This window comes from Chaetodon auriga, chromosome 10 (assembly GCF_051107435.1).
Source record: "Chaetodon auriga isolate fChaAug3 chromosome 10, fChaAug3.hap1, whole genome shotgun sequence".
Lineage (NCBI taxonomy): Eukaryota > Metazoa > Chordata > Actinopteri > Chaetodontiformes > Chaetodontidae > Chaetodon > Chaetodon auriga.
The window spans coordinates 4593251-4613221 of record NC_135083.1 but is presented as its reverse complement, the minus strand read 5'-3'; the positions used below and the strand labels follow the sequence as shown (position 1 = coordinate 4613221).

The following is a 19971-nucleotide window of genomic DNA, read 5'->3' as shown; positions in this document are numbered from 1 at the left end:
CATCTGCTCCTTCTCTTTAGTGTGCTCTCAAACACGGCTCTGCGAGGCCAGAACGCAGCAGTGTTTGCTGTCGACGTCTGCCAGACTCTCTCACGCAACATCCCGTAGGTCAGACCAGATCAGAAGATGTTGACGAATCAAAATCAAGCAGATGCCAGGCTGTGAGTAATGTCATCCAGACTCCTAATGACATGTGCACTGAGCTACTGTGAGGAACATCACTTATTAAGATAAAACACCTCTCCCAGCAAGACACCTACAGAGACTGTAAATACACGGCTTTACCCATTGTGAGATTAATTCTGCTGTTGGCGAATCTTCTGATGGATATTTTATCACCGTGTTCCAGACACTTCTTATTTTCACTACTTCGCTGATCAACGGCACACTCAAAAGTCATCGCAGATTTGCTTTGACTGCAATGTGAAACGGTTTTTAACTCAGTTTGAATCTGTTCACCAATGCACAAACGCACAGTCCCTCTTTCAGACGAGTGGCAGGGTTCAGACCAGCAGAAATTGGCAGAGAGAAACTGAATAAAAAATAATCACACAGCGTAGTAACAAAGAGAAATATTCCCACAGTAAGAGGAATGAAAAATTTACAGTGAGGAGCATCCTACGCATCCCACACTCTACAAGAGTTCTACTCTGAAACTTGAGCAGCATTTTTTATGATTTTCAGCAGGAAGTACTGAAGGATAGACTTGGCTGCTGGGGAATAAAAGCAGACCAAATTCAAAAATATTGTAAATGAAATGAAGTTCTCTTACTCATCCCCTAAGGAGATAAAACCACTACCACTGGGACCACAGATCAGCAGCGTTATGTTGCCCGGTCGATTCTCCCCTATTAACATCTGCCAAAAAGTGGTGTTGAAAATATTTTTCATTAAAAGCATTTTCGGGTTCTTGCTTACTGCTTGTTCAACGCAGCTCAATACTTCTGCTCTGCCGTCACACAAAAGCTAATAATTCAAGTGTTTCTGGAGTTTTTCGAGTGTGCCTGCTGCTTCACTTAAGTTGAAACAGTCCAGTAACTGCAGCATGTCAGAGGTACTAGTGAAGGCCACTGCCAAGAGAAGCATGGCTCTCCATTATGTAACTCTATAGACTTTTTACTGGCACAATGAATGTGAGGAATCTAGGTCAGGGAAACAAAAGCTGGGTCTGGCTACGCATTGCAACTGGAAAGCCACAAGCCTGCGGTCCATGTTCCCAGAAGCTATGAGACATGAAAAACCCCAAAACACACACAAACAATATACATCCCGTTCCCTCCCCTGCCGGGTCAGGCCTGTTCCCATGTTGAAGGGGGTGGGGGCGGGATTTCGCCAGGGCTTTCATCATGCTTGGGAATGCCACCCTGGGTCCATATTCACACACTGCCTTGAAAGATCAGATGGTTTCAGTATGGACAATGGATGGAGCTAATTGTTACCACAGGAGTCCTGCAACCGACCGTAGATACCCCACTGGGTCAACAGAATCAATCTCTCTTTTTCTCTCTCACACACACACACACATGCAAATCACCTCCCCTGCCCGAAGCGAACTCCCACTCAAGTGCTTCTAACAGGGTAGTCTTTGTGGCCCGCCTGTCAGGTTGCGTTAGCGTGCTGCATCATATCTCCAGCAACGGAGAGAAAGGGAGGGAGCGGCAACTCTCAGCTTCCCGCTAGGTTACAAGGCAGCGCATCACTGGCCTGCCAGGCTGGTAGTATGAGGCATGTGGGACACAATGGAAGCCTTTGTGCCTTGTCATCTGGCTATTAGACACTCTCTCATAGAGGGGGAGTGTCGGGGAGGCTGTGCGGAAAAGGGGGGCTGCAGTTCAAGGATGGCGAATCATTAAAAACAGAGGGAGCGAGGGAGGGCAGGGGAGGGATGTTTGCAGAGAGGAGTAATGATGATGCATGGGAACGCACGTGGAAAACTCAGCCCGCCTCTTTGCCCCTGACATTATTCTATCGCTCCATCTCTGACTGCGCGTCTTCGCTTCTCTCACTGTGGAGATTGATCAGGCCTGGCAGATCCCCACAGGGCTCCTCACACCTATGTTTAAGATCACTTTCTGAGTAGCTATTGGCCTTCCCGGCATCTCTCCTTTTTCTTTCTGCTACAACTAGCCACTTAACCTTTTGTTTTCTCTCATATCACAAGCCTTTCAAGTGGTGTGTGCATCTACCTGTCTCCACCGCATCGCCACTCTGCCTGTCTTCTGCCTCTTAGATCAGTGGAGAAAGAGGCAAATGAGCTCTCTCTCTGGCTCTGTCTAAATCTGCTATTAGTTTTCACTATTTACACATTATGTGTAAAAGGAGTGGGAGGAGGAGGTGGAGAGGAGAAGAGACGAGAAAAGACGAAGCGAGGTCTTAGCACTTACTTAGATCAATAAAAGAAAATCTAAGTAAGGATCTAAGTCAAGATTGAAAATGCACTGTATGGATGTAATAACCAAACCCCCATTTTCTGTGTTTCCCTCTCCATGACACACACATAGATGAAAACAAACCACATGCTGCTGCCCATCATCCTTTCCCCGGTCCCCTAAGACGCTCACATTTTGGTATCTGCCATGGGAAAGTGCTACTCTCTGCTCACCTCACCATCTGTCATTTTCTGTAACTGACGTCAAAACTATTGAAGTGCTTTGCAAAAAGTCTTTCGTTGAGAGGCAAGCTGTTTTTCAGCAAAAAGACCAGACAAAAACTTCAGTCCTATGATTATGAAGCAAGGTTAGCAGCAGCACCATTTTTGACTCAACCTGTTTGCTGTAAGGCACACCAAAGCCTTTACAATGTCCACAGGGTTTTGAAACTACAATGAGGTTTGGATTTTATACAGAAAGATTAGTAAACACCATAGGTTGTGAGGTTGTACTAGGGCAAGGATGGGTTTTGAGCTAAATGCTAATGTCAGGATGCTGACATGGTCACAGTGACAATGTTAGCATGCTGTTAAGCAGATATGGTGTTTAAGACCTTAGCTTAGCATGCTAACATGATAATTAGCACTAAACGCAGCTGAGGCTGGTGGGAGTGTCAATAGTTTTACAGGTATTTGGTCAAAAACCAAAGTACTGGACAAACTGCAGACTCAAGTATTGAAAAGTCAAGGTAGCATTGTGTTATTCGAATTCATCTCGAGGGGGACATGAATGTCTGTACTAAATTTCATGGAAATCCATCCAATGGCTGTTGAGATATTTCACTAAAATACAAAAATGTCAACCTCATGGTGGTGCTAAAAGAAAGTCAGGAGGCTTCACCCTCTGGGGACCATGAATGTCTGTACTAAATTTGATCCATTCCCATTTAAAACCTGCCCAGATGTTTCAGTCTGGACACAAGCGGTGGACAGACCGACTGACATTGCCATCTACAGAGCTATGCTGCTGGCATCGCTAAAAATGATGCTCAGGACTGAATACTTGGCAATGAGAGAAATACTGAACTACAGCAACTTTCTGGCAACTAACCTTGCATACTTGATACCGAGCACTCAGGCGAAACTATCGGTCTGAGTGCTGGAAGGATTTGGCACAAGTACCATTCCGCCAAAAGCGAAAACACCTATCTGCTGCTGAATTCCTTCAGCTTGGCTCGCTTCTTGGCCCTCGCTTCAACAGGGCCAAAACAATTGACTAGCAGTAAGGATATTTACCCATGCACCCAGTAAACAGGCAGTTAAATTACAATGGGGTTGCATAGACACAATGCCTTTCCTACATGAGAGCGGACGCAATGAGGAGATGTCACCAGCAGGGGTGTCAGTGGGCGTCTAATGAGGCAATTCCCTGACAGTAGTGCAGCTCCGGAAACAGCGAGGAAGCCCCCGCCATCTGCTAATTACCACCTTGTTAGGTTCATTTGGCAACTCAGGGCAACAGAATGTCCTGCCTCATTCTGTGTGGCAGGCAGAGAGAGAATCAACAGTTTACTGGCATCTTGGCGACACCCAGATTCTTCACTCTATCCTTAAAATGGCAGGGAGACAAATGAGATTGCAATTCTGGCATGTCTTGTTTTCTCTCTAAAGAGTAGCAGGCACAGACAGACGGGAGTTTGGGGTTCCACCGCCAATGGTCTCAACCCTGAAACCCATGTTCACTGAAAGTGATAGTGGTTGTAGAACTACCACCACTCCGCTTAAGCACTTTTGCTCAGTGTGGGAGAGGTATGCTGTTTTCCCGTTTGCTTGTTCTTATGGCGACTGTTTAAGAGTCAGCGTGAAGTCAATTAGCGGCTGCAGAGCCCAGGAGATTAATTGTGAATGGAGGTAGGCTTTAGGATGAAAAATGTTACACAAAGGAAATCAATGTCCCCAATCGCCCTTTTCTCCCCTCAGGTTAGACACATCCCTCTTAAAATCCAATTAGCATGATTGTATCTCAACATAAGGTCAGTCTGCACAAGCTGGGTGCTCTTGTTATAAAATGGCTAATGACGACACTGAAAACCTCCACCATCCCCTTTTCTCACTGTAGCTGTGCTACGTTGTTATACCGAAAAAACTACATCCTTAGCAATTCTGAATCATAAGATTTCAACATGTTTGACAGCAGAATTCTTAAGCCAACAGTATCAAATTCCTGTCGATTACACAACATTGAAGGGATGAGGTGCTCGAGGAGAAGTGACTCTTGGTACTATTTTGAGCTTGCTGTGCCACAAGGACAATGGCATTATCCCTGCACCCTTGGCAGAATAGCACGATCAACTCTTTAAGCGGATAATTGAAAGGAATGGTCTTGCGACACATTGCGTGCAGGCTTAATGTTGCGGGCTTATTATAGTCAATGTGATAATCATCAGCGCACTTGGCAATAGACACAGATGGTGTCCCAAAGCACTCAGCATTCAGAAATATATTCTTGGCTCCGGGTGGCTTGCCTGCTATTGTTGGCTGACTCTACTAAATATCCATTAGTTACATGTTTGAGATAAAACTGGCTCCGTGCTTTCTTGGCCATTTTGATAGTACACACCTATTCTGTTGATACATGAAGTATGTGTGTCTAGCCAGCTCGTGTGTGCGGGCGGTGTAATGAATAATGGCCAAAAGAGGTGAGTTCACTTTAATTCAAGGTACCGTGCTCTCACCACTCACTATGTTAGAGCATGTGACAAAACTGTCAAGCTTTTCTTTTTTTTTTTTTTTTTACAGATAGTGAGAAAAGACCTTGGATTGTCCTTTATAATCCTATTGTGGCTTAGAGGAAGACATTTAACAAAAAGCTGAAATAACACTAAGGTCGAGCCTGGCTTGTCTGTCCCTTTTGGATTCTGGGGCAGGGAGGTGAAAGAACAGTCGCAGCCACCCTGCGGTCATCCTGAGCGGACGGGTCCTTCTCCCCTCTCCTGTCTGCTTCCTGTGATGTGGAGCAGACTGACAGATCACGACATTAACCTCTCCTTCGCCCGGTATCCATGTCCAAACGCTTGCCTGAGCACCGCTATCTGCCCTGCAGTCTTTCAGGTCCAGTACAGCTCAATGGACACTCCCACCAGCGCTGGACTGGTTGGTGGTTTGCTGCCCATTAATGTCATCCATAACAAAGAGTGTTAATATACGACGTTCTACAGCTGACTTTTGGTATGTTAGAGAGGAAAGTTACCAAATAACTGTAGTGGTTTGAATTACAGTATCTTTTTCCCCAGACTATGTCTAAAACATAAATAAAACAGAATGTTGCTAATCAATTTTGACATATACTCAATAGGAACTCATCAACTTCATAGATTCATAAACATATGCTTATTCTGAGTTCGATTTGAGCAACATGTTCAAACCAGTTGGGACAGGAGCAACAAAACACTGGGAAAGTTGTGGAACGCTCCAAAAACACCTGTTTGGAACATCTCACAGGCGAACAGGTTTATTGGCAACAGGTGATAGTATCATGATTGGGTATGAAAGGAATAAGAATATTAACCAGGACATAATGCAGATCATGGCTGAGCTGACAATGGCGGTCCCATTTACCGATGAGGGAAGCTCGAATGCTAAACGCGACAGATTCTGTCAGTGGCACAAATGATTCAGTTTACTCATTACTGACCACCTCCACAGCGGGTTTGTTATTCTGGAAAGTGTATAATTCAATACAGAACCACACACTGAGACTAGTGCCCTGGCCAAAGGCCTGTGTGCCACAGTGTAGAGGCAAAATAAGAAACTGAGAAAGAACAGAAAGAAAAATCAGGTCAATAAAGCAAGACAGGCTTTAACGAGTCATGGAGACCTCCTCCGCCAAGGGCATTGTTCAAGCATACTTTTCTAGTATTTTGACCAGGCATACCGAAGAGCAGAGAGAGAAAGGATGGTAGACAGGATGAATAGACCAAGATTTTTAACAAGGTGTCTTTAGGCTTTTGCCCTTTTCTTTTTAGCTGCTGGTTTTGCTTTCATCTCTAGGCTCCAATATCTCAGCAGCTCTCGTCCACTCTAAAATGCACAGCTCTAAACCTGTAACAGTGAGGTTAACCTTGCCTTGTGAAGCATACAAACAAGATAAAATGATTGGATGAAAATGTTAACATAATGCAGCAGGGCTCAGGAGGGGTGGAAAATGGTTATCTGTGCACATTTCTCTGTGTGTGTGTGTGTGTGTGTGTGTGTGTGTGTGTGTGTGTATGTTTGTACTTGCTACTTAATGAGGAACAAGTTTTTTACCAACAGAGTGAGGACATTTTTGGAAGGTGAGAACATTTTTGGAAGTCCTCACAACTTCAAAGGGCTGTTTGAAGATTAAGACTTTGCATTAAAGGTAAATTAGGCATTTAGTTGTGATGTTTAAGGTAAGTGTAAGGGGCAACGTAATGCTTATGTCAGTGAGGGTCCTCACAAGGACAGAGGTGTGTGTCTGTGTGTGCGCACCAGCCTCCATGGACATTTCCTCTTTGCCCCACTGTTCATCTGTTGTGTGGAGGCCGTGTGATGCAGAGAAGCTCCCTTCTGCACTGTGCATCATCAAAAGCCTGCTGCTGTTTGCCATTGCTGTGGTCTGAAACCTCCATCTGCCTATCTGCACACAGACACACACATACACCTGCTGTACACACACAAACACGCAAACCCGCGGACAAACAAAAATACCCCCTCATGCTGCACACGAGCACAATGGCTTCAAGGGAGACTGACTGAGAGATCAAAGAATCGAACAATCTTTGTCGCCTCATCTCCATGATAGAGAGCGATCTTTACATCCCATCGTACAGAGAGGGAGACAGACGGTTTCATCGTCATCAGCGGATCAGAGAGAATGAAAGAAGCGACATGGGGAGAGATCAATCAGTGTATTATTGAAGGATCTGAGAGAGGAACCATATGGAGGTAGCTGGGGCAGCAGCCTCTGCAGCTCTGTGGATTACGGTTCTGCAGAGCAAGTAAAGTGATGTGCTCTTAGCCTCAATAACTTGGGCTGTCACTGACAATATGCCGCCTGATGCATCAGAGAGAACCCCAGTGGACACAAAAGTCTCTCTATCTCGCTCTTTTCCTCTCTCTCTCTCAAACACACACACACACACACACACGCAAACACTGCTGACATTTTACCCCCAAAAAGGATGCTGTGAGGTTTGAAAACACACACAGATGACACTGTTACATATCAGAGACTTTCTGTGATGGCGACAATGCGGTATCACTGAGTATCTGCTGGAATGAAATGTGTCAGTAGAGATTTACATGCACGGGACAGGGACAGGTACCCGCTGAGGTATTTGCTCTGCTGGTTTGGATGTGTGTGTGAAGCTCGGTTCAAAGGCCGTGGGTAGTCTGCAGTGATGTTTTCAGCGTGTCTGCTAACAGAGCAGGAGGCGCTGTATTGGAAAGCGCAGCCCGAGGAGCTGCAGTTGCTGATTTGATGTGTTCCTCTCTTGTTGACCCAGATGCTGCTCATACACATCTCTAAATGGCATCTTGGCTGAAATGGGCACAATAGTGCTCGGACAATAAGCTGATTAAGCAATTAGTTGATTAATTATTACAACCATTTATCAAGTGAGAACACCGGTCAGTTTAATAATGCAAGTATTTTCTTACGTTTCGTTCACTTTAGTGCTTTAATGCTACTTTGTGTTTCTACTCTACTACATTTGCAGATTAAGACTGTTGTAGATACAAAATACGATCAAGTGATAAAACACACTGTAGTGCATTACTGTAGCTATAGCTGAAATTAGCCCCAGGGCCCACCTACAATATGAAAAACTATGTGTGCACACTACTACTAGTTTTAGTGCATGTTGTCGATGAGCCCTGTGCACTTGAGAAAAACTTTGCGAGTAAAACTTTGAATGCAGGACTTCTAAAGATACTGTAGTATTACTGCTTTGACTGAAATAACTTGTTGACTGGAACCATTGTTGCACTGTCTCTCTTCACTCTCTTTTTAATTCAGTTTTTCTAACCTGTATTATCATCATTAACTGTATGGTGTGCAGCAACAGCAGAAGTGGCCAGTCCAGTGATGGTACACTATGTTTCATATCTAAACATTGTGGTATATCTAGAGCTAGCAGGGGTCTTCTAAGTTGGGGGCTCCAGGCATTTGCATGCCTTGCCTAAAGCTAAAGTCCGCCCGAACATTTAGGATGTCTCATCCTTGTCTGTTTAGAAGTTGAGATCGAAATCTTGAATCTCCGGAGCAAGCTCATTCAACGGCTACTAAATAGACCTTAAGGTGAGGTCGCTTTGTCAGCCGCTGTTTCCAAAGTCAAGACCAAACTTTCAATTTCAACTTTTAAGCCGATATGGATGAGAATCTACAATTCAGCGCCAACTGGGCAAACTCCCTCTGCAGAGGAAGCTCAAGCACAGCTTCAAAATGGACTTTGTGGTGAGACCGTTTTGATGAAGGAAATAATATTTGCATGAAAGGACGTTTTAAGGAAAACGGATCAAAACTCATTTTAAATGTGGTTTACACAGAGGAGCAAACTCAGTATTCAGTAATTAGTATAACCTCTGCAGATCCTACGTTTCATCAGTCACTGCTGAGGTCCTTGGCTGGTCCTTCACTTTGCTCCCTGCTGTCACCAGTAGCTGCAACGAAAAACTAATTCCAGGCCCAGGGAATGGTTTATCCACTATTTCTCTCTCACACACAAACACACACACACACACACACACAGCGGCAGCCTGATCCCAGTCGTCCATCTCCAGGGGGTCAGGTGGGGATGGTGCGCATGAAGAAAAGCCACTCTCCTACATTACATCCATCCATCATGTGCTGGAGCCTCTGGCAGCAGAGTGATACTCGCCTGTCACTGGAATGAGTCAGCTGGCTGGACTTCAGTCATTTCAGCCCTATGTCCACCTAGCATCCCTCTCACTGAGAGATGTGTGTGCCTCTGTGTGTTTGTGTGTGGGTTATGGAGTTACGGTGGAAGGGCTGCTGAGCGCAGGGGTAGGTGTATGACTTTAGCTCAGTGAAGGCATCGCTCGGCCACTGGATGCTGACATTTATCCCGTGATTTATCTGTATATCTTTGAAGGCACACACAAGGGGCTGCTCAATAAGCTGGGCAGATGCCCAGGGAGGAGAGGGCAGCCACATCAGTCACTCACAGCAGATGAAAAGGCTTTAGCAGTCAGACACCAGAGAGCAGATATGAAGAGAATCAGAGGCGAAACCTCCCTACAACCGCTGAATGTCAACTGAATATTTACCTCCTGCTGTGTCTGCGGCTCTCTCTGATGACTGAAATTTGTATTCTTCCAGTTGTGCCCAGCAGACGTTAGTTATGTTTAATAAATAATTCTTCCACATGACCAAGGGACTCAAGGACGGGGGGGGGTGAACTGGAGCGAATCGAAACGAACATCTGTGTGCTTGCTGCTGTTACGAGATAGAAATGAGGTTTGACTGAGTCAGCCAACACCCTGTCATTAAAGACTGCACAGTGCGTGGAGGGACCACATCGTGTGCGTATCTGTGTTTGCAGGTAAGTGTCGGACAGAGGAAATGCACAACAGCAACTCCAACTGCTCCCTACAGGCTGCACCGCAGAGCTTAAGAAAGAGGCCGGAAAGGAAAAGGTACACATTTGTTGATCCACAGCTGAATGTCTCAATGATCCAGCAAAGCCCTGAGGTGCTTTTTTAGCATCTTCAAAACATAAGGGGCTTTCAGTCAGGAAGGAACGGAGCACACGGAGAGCGTGGCAGTAATGACACCCAGCCTGAGTGGGTGAGTCATGGTGCTGTGCTGCTCAGGGACTGATCCAGTTAAAACTGATTTAATAGAGAAGAGTCCTCTCCCTGTTGATCCACTGGTCTTTGTTAGAGGTATGATGTCACAGAGATAGCTCGCCGGAGCTTTCTGCTTGGGGGGGGGGTCGACTGATTCGTTCCATGTGTGAAGGTTCCTGCTGACTCACTGAGATCACTGAGATCATTCACGCAGTCACACACGTACAAACAAAAGGAGAGGTCGCCCCCCTGAGAGGTTAACCTTAGACAGCGCAGGGTGGTTTCGATGATGACAGAAGAATGAGGGTCGAGTGCGTGAGCAAGCCGGACAAAAATGCAACTGATTCAGTGGACCAGCATCAACGAAAACATCACCCCCAACCTCACAAACACCACCTCTCCAGACAAACTGCACATGCAAGCACAAAACCACAGAGATATTATTTCAGAGACATATTGAAACGTCAATAAATGCTTGAGGACATGGTCACCCCTGACCACAAACACATTGACTCACTCCCACTGACTCACTCAATGATAATTATCTGGGTTATTTTGCCACAGATGCTCTTCTGATACACCCAAACAGGGAAGTGCTGCGCTGTAAAACACAGGAAAACAAGGAGATATGACACTGAAAAAACACAAGGAACAACACACATGGGTTAATAAGAGGTCAAGCATGTGGGAGGGAGAAGGAGAGGAGAAAGAGAAACGGAGAGAGAACGAAGGAAAAATGTTTACGTGTGTATTGATAGTCAATGCAGCGACATATAAATGTGTCCACCTCCAGCGCCCTCATCCACAGCTCGAGGTGGACGTGCCCCGCTAGGCAGTCGGAGACAAAGGTTCCTCGCGTCTTTTGTGCTCTCCTCGCACACTCCTCAAGGTTCTTTTGACAGCTGAAAGCCTTAGCGTGGAGAAGTGTGTCTTGCTCTGCATCAAAACAACCCTGCTCTTATGTGTCGAGTGCTATGAAAAACAAGTTTGGCGCTGGCAGCACTGAAGGAGAAGAGAGTGGAACAGCGTGACAGCGCTAGAGTGACGGCTGCACACACAAACCCGAGTTATTAAAGAGGATACCACGAGCCTTACTTGTTCTTGGTTTACTTTCAGGGAATTTTTTCACTATAAGATCTTCAAACTTCAATCTTTGGACGTTCAGAAGGTACTTAGGGAACTTAGTGTGGTGTTGACAAGGGGATTCTTTTGAGGCGCTCCCTGAGAGGAAAATGATAGTTATTATACAGCAGAATAAAAAGATTTTTGGGAAAGTTTCAAATCCATCTCGGGGGGAACTGTACCAACAGTGCCTTACTGCCTTGTCACATGAGAGAAATGCCTTGAATTTTAATTTTGCACACTTAAAAACAAACACTTAACAATGGAACTGCGTGTGTGTGTGTGCGTGTGTGTGTGTGTGTGTGCGTGCATGTGAGTGTGCACTTTTAACATATTACATAACAGGTGTGAGGGATTATTCCCCTGTGACCTTTTGTTCAATAACACACTAACAAAACTGCCAATAGCCAAATGCATGAACAACACACCAATAAACCATCTATATGAGGTCACACACACACACACACACACACACACACACACACACACACACACACGCCCACAGGTGGATGAGCAGATTAAGGACACGAGTCCCCAGGTGAGGGGAATCCATTAGGCTTAATTACTCAAACAGGACGTCCCTTTATTAGAGCACACGTCCCGGCGAGAGTAAAGAGAAGGAGGACGCCAATGATAAAGACAATGATGAATTTAATTAACTGTGAGATACAACTGTAGGGGAATTCATACCACTCTGCACGCTAATCCGCTTTCCCTGAGAATATTTCTGTACAGGATTATCAATGGGAGAGGGAGCAATGAGCTGGCAGCAGGATGAGGACTGGGCTCTGTGACTTGGCATCGCTCAGCGAATGCAGGGTTTGCTCATTAGAGGGCAACTCGTGGACGGTCCTGCTAAAAAGCTGGCGCTGAGCGGACTCGCCCGAGATGGTAGATCAGGTGAATGCTTCTAAAAACTGCACCGGCAGCTGACCGGTCACAGCGCAGTCAGGGGCTCTCATTAATGTCACCTTTGAGGAAGATTGGAAGCCACGCGTCGACGGAGTGACGGAAATGTTCCACTTTGCATCTGCCTCGAAAGCCTCGCTATCACTTCATTATCAATTACTCTACACACTCATTCATAGTCCTGGTTGAACTGCGGAGGCGAGGTTTGCTGCAGTCAGGCTGAGCGTCCTCGGGAAAGAGTTTTTAACACTCGACCACGCTGCCCCTGTTTGCCTGTAAACACTGCTTCCTGCATTTACACAGCTGTGCCAATTGCGAAATGGTCATACAGATTAAATAGCACCACTGTAATATTAGGTAGCCAACAGCACAATTATGTCAGTCATAACAGAGCATTTCCATAGCTTTGCACCTCTGGGCTTCATGCTGTATTACTGCTTTCAGTGTGAATGACAAGTCTGTCAGGAAGCAGGCGTAAGGAATCTATTAGGGCCGACGGAGGAGAAAAGAGACAGCGTGCTTTCGCGGTGCAACCCCTAATTTTCAATTACAATAGTGGATTAATAGCAATCAGCACACCCAGGTGGTGCCTGTGATTAGCTAATCTACAGAGGCATGCATAATGACATCTGTTCCACTCCACACCTCGTGCTAGCCTGGCCTGGTTAACACACTGCAGCGAGCAGAGGAGGAAGAGGAGGAGGGGAGGGGGACGGACTTCCGCCAGAAAATATTTATCATGAAAAATGTCCTAAATTGACACACAAGGTCACACTGTGAAGTCTGTAACTTCACCGTTCCCCTCAATGGTATCAGTACCAACAGTGGAGAGGGAAGAACAGAGAGAGGCAATTATAAACTAAATTTGCTCTGTTGAAGTGGACTGACATCATACAGCATCTTGGCCTGCTCTGCCCCAGTAAAGCCCCTCTTGGGAAACTCCGGCACATATGCCGATATCAAACTTTGGCACTTCAAAGGCATTTTGCCACTTAATCAAGTCGACACAAACCCATGGCAATGATGATTAGTCTTTTTCAAACCATTTCACCCCTAAGTGGATGGACCAAGTTAAATGCTCACAGCCAATCTTCTTAATGGGGAGGGAGGGAGAGCTGAGAGCAGGCGCTAATTCAGAGGAATAAATACATTTTCAATTAGCCGGCAGAGGCGGCGAAGGAAACGCCGTTACACAACAGTCCGGTTTTCATCCCACAGCCTGACTCAGATGGAGGCATCACTCACTGTTGTGTTAAAGACTTTTAACTAATTGTATCTGGTCCTCAGGCCCACTTTGACTTTGCTCACCATCTTTGGATCAAATACTCTTGGAGAACACAAAGATAATGAAACTGTGCTGTATGTGAGCTGCCAGAGTGTAAACCAGCGTAATTAGCTGAGCATCAAATTTACTAGGCCTGCCAGGGAGCTCTGTGTAATGCATGGATTATTTCACATTATCGTTATTACTTACTTTAGACAGCCCAGTGAAGCTCCTGCCCCCTTGACCTGCTCTATTCCAGAGTGTAGAGGCGTCACGCAGGAAGGAAAAGCCGTGTGGATGATGAACTGTCTCATTTATAAACCGAACTGCCTCAACATTAAACCATTTTTCTACTTCTTTCTGTTCAGAGCCATTAATAAGTCATTGGCACTGTTCTCACATGGAGACAAAAAAAACACAGCAGTGTTCAGCAAACAGGCTCAAGAGGGGGGCACACACAAAAACCAACAGGATGCCTTCAAGTGCGAGTGTGAAATGTTTGGGAAGCCTTTGGAATTACCTTTATTACTGAATGATTTTTGATTAGTCTGAATTAATTGGCCTCAGCCAACAGAACGGGACAAAATAAAGAATGTGAAACAAGTAAAACAAGTAAATAAAGATGGGAGGAACTGACTTGAGAAATGATCCAGCAACCCGTTAGCCAGAGACACATTTTGGGAGGGGTCAGGCAGCACTGTGAAACAGGCCTGCTGTCAGCTGAAGCTCGCACTGACCCTCAGAGGAAGAGTTTGTTACGCTCATAAAGCTGGTGAGGGCCGCAAAGGGAGAGCACATCTCAAGATGTGGGCCTCCGTCAGTCAGCAGTCAAGATACAGAAGAAACGGAGGAAATTCAGTAATGCTGTTTATCTGTGCGGGAAATCGTAAGCTACAGAACGTTCCTGGGAAAACAATTCTTCAGGACTTTCTATTAACAGATGAGGCAGAAGTTGAACTTATGGAAGCAAATATGAGGCAGTATCATATGCAGGGAGAAAACACTGTGCACACTCTACCAACACCCAGGCTTGCAAATGCTGATGAAAGACATTCCCACATTACCAGTGAGCTAAAACTCCTCTGTTACAGAGGGAGGGTTAAAAAAAAGAGTGTAGAGCCATGCAGGCAGCTCTGACATAGTGGTGCTTTTGAGCTGAATGCTAACATCAGCATGATCGCAGCGGCATGCTGATGGTTAGAAGGTAATGTTTACTGTGTTCAACATCAAAACAGAGCGTGGTTGCACTTTGCAGTTTTGCAGGTATTTGGTCAGAAGCTAAAGTCTGACCTGATAACAACAGTAGAAGAAGAAGTGAAGATCATCTCTGTAGTTTCGTTGACCACTCACGCAAAAGTAGAGGAGACATTTTGCCATAAATATCACGCATATTCATACCTTAACGGCTGAACAGGTTGATTGCCTGCTCCAAAAACAACACATATGACTGTTGGAGAGTGCGACAGGTACACCATACCTTCATCATGCCAAACAGTCACAGTTTGCTTTGGTTTAGGCACCAAAACTCCTTGGTTTGGGTTGGGAAACGATCAGTTACATTAAAATAAGTACGTTACTGTTATGTGAGTGACGTTGCACCACAGGGGTCTCCTGAGTGACAGTCCTGCGTTTTTGCTATTATACTACATCACCTGACTTCCTCCTTTGCTCCCGTGAAAACTGCTATCGCCACTTGAGCTCACAACCCAACAATAAAGGTAAATATTGGTCATAATAACCTGCTTCCACAGACGACCTATACAGCTGTTTTTCTGGTGAGGAACGGCTGGAAAAGTCAGGGGATCACCACAGTTATTAGAATTCATCCTCTGGGACCATGAACGTCTGCACCACATTTCCAGTTATTTCAGTGCGCATTAAAGTGGTGGACCGACGCTGCCATCCCAAGAGCCTCATCGCTGGCAAGGCTAACACACTAAATCTGCATACTAACATATAAATATATAAACGTGCATCCATTTTATAACGTGCATTTACATTTATTAACCTTATATTTCTTTCACCACTTCAGCTAAAATTCAGCCACAACAAAGAAATCTATTTTACACTGAAAGTCAGGAAATAACATTAAAACAAGGACTGGGATCTTGTAAGTCATACCCTGAAATGAAGCTGTCTTATTATCAACCGGGCAAGCAGTTTTCTTTTATGACCCCAGGATCAGATAAGAAAACGAGCAAAGAGAGAGCCCCTCAGATTGATAAAGCACAGAGGAGATAAAAAGCCGGCTTTAAAAGAAAAGCAGACTCAGGCTGTAAACACTAACAGCTCGGGAAGCGGCAGCATTGCTCTCTAAACGCTGTTGTCTGAGGGCAAGCCAAGTGATGAACCAGCCTGTGATTGATGTCACTTCTATCTGTCCTCCCCTCCTGCCCCTGGCACAATCACGCCAAACATGGTGTGAAATGAACATAGGCTCAGATTTATGATATTGGGACATTGTTATGAAAAATGATAAAAGCCGTCTCAAGGTTTTGGATGAATGAAAGCGAGAAAGAAAGGCAAAGAGGGAAAAACGAAATTGAATTCTGCAAGGATAAATGTTGGAACGGCAGCCCTGACTGGATGCAGCTTGCTGTGGGGCCCTTTTGAATTAGAATAATAATGATGAAAAATAGAAAACAGACAGACGTAGGGAGGCGAGAGGCAGAGTATCAAAGATTTGCATCTTCTGTGCTATGATATCACTGTGTGTCAAATCCAGCCTGCCAACACTGCATATATTCAATCAAGACTCCACTGGCTTTTTCACATGGCGTTTGGCTGCTTGGCATGCCATCCGCCTTCATACTCCATATAAATATTAGATGCTGTGCACACAGAGCGAGGAGTTCACTAGGCTGCGAAGCTGTCTGATGGAACAAAGACAGACATAGACAGAGTCAGACAAAGGAAAAGGAAGTGGGTAAGTCAAAAGCTGACTGTCTACATAATTGAGAAAAGGTAGCCTTCAGTCGTTTGCCAGAAACAAAAGCCTTGGAGTAGCGCAGAGCCGTGACGTCAGATTAGTGTCAGAGTGGATTCAAAGTGTTGTCTTTTCATTACTGGGCTGCATTCATGCCTGAGTTGTTTTGGGGGAGAAGAAAGAGGGAGGCAATCAGGAGAGAGAAGCATCAATCATCCTGATGCCTTCTGGGATTTCAGTCGTGGTGACTGTGCAGATACGCTGTGCAGGTTGTTTTATCAAGAAATAAAAGCAGTGTCACACACAGTTCTCCATCCTGCTGGGAATATATAGTGCTGCCGCGGCGTGACCGAACGCGTTTTACTCCATTTCAAAGGAGTAACTTTGTTTATAAAAGAAATACGTTAACATCTGCTTTAACTTGATTGAGTTTTCTGTGCCGTAAACTCCCACTACAAACTTATCTGGACTTGAGCTCCATCCACGATGATGATGATGCAAACGATTAGAAAGAGTTGCAAACATGATCACACCGGACCTCTGAAGGAGTTTCATTCTTTCAAACACACTCGACGTCCGACTGAACATCAGCACAAAGAAATCTGTACTTCACGTACACATGTATACTCTGATCTTTCTGCAGAGAACTTCAGGTGGAAATAGACTCAAACTGAGCAGCACCACAATGTGGAAACTTTTTTAGAGCACTTACCTTTTCCTAAGTTAAAGCGTGAGGTTCAAACAAGAAGCTCACTGTCATAGTAAGGAGCAGAGTTTATAAAGCAGAGGAAATCGATGGTACAAGACCTCAGGGACAGAATTTTGCATTTACAGGAAGGACAGCGGCAGTAACATTTCCGAGTGTGCGTTGAAGACTGATTCAAAACTGTAGAGTGGGGACACGCTGTCCACAGGACCATATCTCTTAAGGCTGATTCTCAGAGCTTGATCCCAGTTTCAGTCACACTTTCCACTTTTCCACCTCTCCATCACTGCCAACATGGAGGCAACGGGACTTTTTCATAGTCAACATTTTGACCTGTCATAGTGGGAAAAGCATAAAATAACTTCAACAATGACTCCGCTCTTTTCAAGTGTCGCTGTAAGCCGTGACCGTGTGACAGTGACCTAGCGTGCACAATACTGGGATCCTGAACACTGAAGCAGCCAAATGGAATTCAGCCGCCATTAATTTTATTATTTACACCATTTCCTGCTGTGACATGTCAAAATGTCTTCCGTGGAAAGGCCTTTTGATGCAGTTCAGCACAGGAATAAGAAACTTTTGGAAAGTGGAGAAAAGAATTTGCCGAGCGCCCTGAGCTCTGCCCATTTCCCCACCTGGCCAGTCACTGCAGAGGGAAGGTCTGGCTCTACAAAGTACAAAAACTGTGCAACACACACCCAGAACAAGGAGCTTTTTGCCACTCTCAGAACAGCCCTTCTTTGGGAGAATGCGAAAGCCTTTAGAGGATTACACTGACTCTTATTGCTGCTCAGACAACAGCTGACAGAGTGATGCTGCAACCTGCTCATTTCAACAATTAGCAACAACTTGACTGTGACACAGAGACCACAAGGACAAGCCATCGTCATAAGGCACATATCAAATACAAGTCCTGCCATTCCTACCAAGGATTACCAAGGACTTAAGATAATACATAACCATATGGCCTAATTTCCCTGGTGGTACATGGCAGAATGATTGATGCTGGAGAGGCTATGCTTAATACACGGTGGAGAGGCAGTAGTTGGTGCACTTGAGGTCAATCAGACAGAATGCCTGAATGCAGAGAGGCCAAGTTAACTTCTAGCTGTCCTTGAAAACTGGCAGCATGCTACTCCACAGTGCCGTAATAGCCGGCTGGATGAGAGCAGCTGCAAAAGGCCTTAATTCCCAGGCTATAAGGTATCATCAGGTTCGCAGTCTGTCAAACTCTGAATGTGATTGGCTGTGGACAGGTTACAAAGTAGGCAGAGATAACACCCCGCTAGCAGTCTACTGAGCAATAGGCCGAGGTGGCCCAGGGAGGTTTTTGTTAAACTTCCCTCTCAGGGAAATAGCAGGGCTGCGTCAGGTCACCAATGTTCTGCTCTCCACATACAAACCACTACAGGACCTAACAGGACATTACGAGATGGAAAATAACCATTTCCAGCACAACATCGCAGCTCAGAGAGGCGGGCATGCTGAGTTAACCTACTTAGAACAAGCATCTACAGGCTTTTGAGGGGCAGGGAGGCAGTCAGTGAAGAAAATAAACAAAATTATGCAAAACTAGAATCACCGCCTCGTGGTTGCATGCCTCCACCAACCAGTCAAATTGCATTTGTATCCATGTCTGTCCAGACTCATATAATATGTGTAGTGAAGACTTTGAAGGAATTTAATAGCGGAACCAATGAGCTCGTGGTGGACTAGAATGCTTCAAATATGGACGCTGCTGCAAAGAAGCTACAAATGGTAAACTGTGGACCTTTTGGTATAAAATGTCATCACTTCATGCTTTTATCCTATGAAAACTTTGTCAGAATCAGCGTTTGAAGATTGAGCCTTTGCTTGTGAGATTCAGTTCATCTTTGAGCACTTTGGTCGAACATGTTAAGATGAATGCAACAAATAACCAACCGAGCAAAGACAGTGGATTCAAACTTCGCTCCATTATCACTGTGCAGGTTAACAGTGCAAAGAGGGCTGCAGCAGACAAACAGTAACAACATATTTTCAGCGATTGAAAAAAGAAAACATCGCTTACCTGATGGTCATGACCGATTTTGAATTGATGGAAGAGGAGAATCCACATGGGAAAAAAAAGAGAAAGAAACACAGTCAATCATCAAATACAGTTTAAGTGTGACACTTGTTTCACGGTCCAGGTGTCTGAGCCACCGGTTATATTCAACGACGCTGGAATTTAGAAAAACATCATCTATGGCTCAGGTGACAAAAACTACTCGAAGACATTCACTGAGCCGAGATGATATTTAAAACAGCTCGGCTGACACAGACACAGAGGTGCAACAGGTGAAACTCATACTGACGTAATAATAAAAAAACAGCTTTGAATTATGAGCTCCTATAATTCCCTTTTCCATCAGAGAGCAGCGCTCTGATATTAAGACAGAGAACATAACACCTTCAATTCTTCAATGATGACTTGATCTGACACGAGATCTGCTGAGATGTGACGTGTGCACAGACCATGACGAGCACTCTCAACAGGTCATATGAATGAAATCAGCACAGAAAACAAGCACTGTTCATATTCATTACTCCAGACTGGCAGGCTGCCGTCCACTGGACACATATTGGAATGTACAGGTTCATTAATGAAGGTGCTCTGTATAATCCTCCGCATCAAAATCAATTAAGGCGACGAGTGAGTAAAATAAACATTCACCTCAAAACAACAGTCACCTCGAGAACCTTAAGTTGGGGGTGAGAAAACCAAACACTCTTCTTACTGTTGGGAAAACTGGAGAAGAGCCACAAAACATATTTGGCCAATTTTCTATTTCATCTAATTCATTAGGAAAATAACAACAAGC

The 19971-nt window shown here is 45.0% G+C and overlaps 1 protein-coding gene across 4 annotated transcripts in view; it reads right to left on the bottom strand.

Moving 5' to 3' along the window:
* magi3a (membrane associated guanylate kinase, WW and PDZ domain containing 3a) overlaps nt 1-19971 on the bottom strand; it is a 104898-nt gene that overhangs the window by 41034 nt on the left and 43893 nt on the right. The window lies entirely within an intron of this gene.